This window comes from Nuphar pumila, chromosome 15, assembly GCF_984573655.1.
Source record: "Nuphar pumila chromosome 15, dmNupPumi1.hap1.1, whole genome shotgun sequence".
In the NCBI taxonomy this organism is placed as follows: Eukaryota; Viridiplantae; Streptophyta; class Magnoliopsida; order Nymphaeales; family Nymphaeaceae; genus Nuphar; species Nuphar pumila.
The window spans coordinates 41,681,000-41,683,409 of NC_143263.1; the positions used below are offsets into that span (position 1 = coordinate 41,681,000).

General features: G+C 40.9%; 1 long non-coding RNA gene across 1 annotated transcript; it reads right to left on the reverse strand.

Moving 5' to 3' along the window:
• Nucleotides 1-740: 740 nt before the first annotated feature.
• On the reverse strand, nucleotides 741-1,599 carry LOC149815247 (uncharacterized). The gene is made up of 3 exons (XR_016427895.1): nucleotides 1,321-1,599; nucleotides 1,010-1,115; nucleotides 741-895 (listed from the first exon to the last, which is right to left on the reverse strand). It is a non-coding gene; the product is annotated as an uncharacterized LOC149815247 (long non-coding RNA).
• Nucleotides 1,600-2,410: the final 811 nt, after the last annotated feature.

The following is a 2,410-nucleotide window of genomic DNA, read 5'->3' on the forward strand; positions in this document are numbered from 1 at the left end:
TCAACAAGTCCCTTGATTAATTTACTATTCAGATTGGCTTTCAGCACTTGGCTAATGCCTTCAGCCCAAAAATCCTCACCAATTCACTAAGAAAATTTGCCTTGAAAAGCTTTTAGGCCCTACAATGCTGCAGGTCAATAAGGGTGATATATCTCGCTGCTATTGCCTTGTTTCTTGTTGCTATAAGCCTATAACAGTGAGAATTTTTGCCGACAAGCTGTCAAAAAAAACTGGCCTTTGTTAAGTAATAACTACGATATTTATAGCTTGCCATTAAAGGGTGAACCAATATCAGCGATGAATTTTGTCGGAACTAAAAACATCAATAGCGTTTTGACAATGTTTAACGGCGAGATAAGATATAATGGCGAGATCCCTGGCTCGCCGACCTATAACGGTGAGAATTCTCATCGACAAATCTTAAAAAAAAACTGGCCTTAAGTAATAACAGTGATATTTATTGCTTGCCATTAAAGGGTGAACCAATACCAGCGATGAATCTCGTTCGAACTAAAAACACCAATAGCAGTGTGACAATCTTGAAAGGTGAGATAGGATACAACTGTGAGATCCCCGGTTTGCCGCTATAACAAGAAGGATTGATTTGCCGTTATAGGCTATAACGGCAAGACAGGCAGTAACAAATGTTGTAAAGGAAGGATTCTTGAAAATAAACAAAGATAAAGGAAAGAAACCTTTTGTTTTCACAAGAAAATGGTAAGATATTTGGTATTTACATGTGCATCACCGGATCGATACAAAATAAGTAGCCCTACTAGACTAGATTGCATGATATCAAGGTGGGAAAATGAAAGAAATCTACCTTATTCATCACATTCCACTGACCAACCTGAGGCAAACAATCTTTTTCCTTTCCAGTCTCATGATACTTCAGCTGAAAAACATGTAAAAGTGTAGAAGATTTTAGGAAAAATCCTCACCCTCACCCTCTACCTATGAATATGATAGGATAGCCGCACTAACAAATGGTTATGAACAAGAAAATTACCCAAGGTACAGTCTGAATCCGGGCCTCAACAGAAGCAAGCTTTTCGCTGATTCTAATCCCAAATTCATTTGCATACGGATCTTGGTCATATGCATTGTGATAGAGTCTGTGCATGCATATGTAAGTTTGTTTAGAAAACTTGAAACCACTATCAGTTGTCAAGAGGGCCAAATGACTAATGTTCAAGTTAAACCAAGGAGTAATGAATCTTTTCTAATGGCTAGAAAAACATGAATTTAATTAGTTAATAGCTGACTAATTAAGTGGTAACTGGTAAGCAGTAATAAAAAGATCTCTTAAAAATAACCTACCTGCAAAATATCCATTTCCCGATCTTTTGGTCTCTGGCATATAACTTTGATAAGTGAAGTAATTTGCTTCTCATTAAAATCAATTAGAGACTGACAAACCAAAAGACCCAATGAAAGTCAACTTCTTCACAATAGTGGTGAGTGGGGGATGAATGTGTACACCTCCATTGGCAAATAGTTAGCCTTTTGATTTCCAACTTGAAGGCAAGGAGGCCGAGTGTGTTGGATGGTGAAGCCATACATCTGTTGAAAGTATTCAACTACTTTCATGGTTGATTGGTCATCAACTGGAAACCTGTTGGACATGATAAAAGCATGCAACATTCAGCCAGTAGTGGTGAAGCATAAAGCCAAAATGAAATTGAAACTTTCACTAAGCATATTTCTGTCATTTTTCATTCACCCACGTGTCTAAATTTCTTAAAAAGTAGCAATGGATTTAGAATGATCTTGAAGGATGTAACTAATTCTAAAACACATACATACATATTAAAGAGGCAATCACCTCTATCGTTTGATAGATAGAGAGTGATCTTACCGTGGATGTTAGCTATACTAACACTCAAACCACGTAAACCGGTTTCCTTGTGGTTGTTTTCTCTTTACCATTGACATCTCTCTCTCTCTCTCTCTCTATATATATATATATATATATATATTAGGGGTGGCAATCGGGGCGGGTTGGCGGGTCGGGTTGGCGTGTCAGCATACCTCAACCCGAACCCGACCCGTTTATTAAACGGGTCGGCTGTGGCAAACACGAACCCGACCCGTTTAATAAACGGGTAACCCGACACGACCCGCCAACTCATTTAATAAATGGGTTGGGTCGGGTAAACAAGTTTTCAGGTTGGCGGGTCGGGTTGGCGGGTTGATGGATCGGGTTGGCAGGTAGGCAGGTTGGCGGGTCGGGTTGGCGGGTTGACGGGTCGGGTTGGCGGGTTGGGAGCCGGGTTGGCGGGTCGGGTTGGTGGGTTGGCGGGTCGACCCACCCGCCTAACCCGTTTATTAAACGGGTTGGCGGGTTGGCATACCCCCAACCCGAACCCGACCTGTTTAATAAACGGGTTACACGGGTCGACCCGTTTAT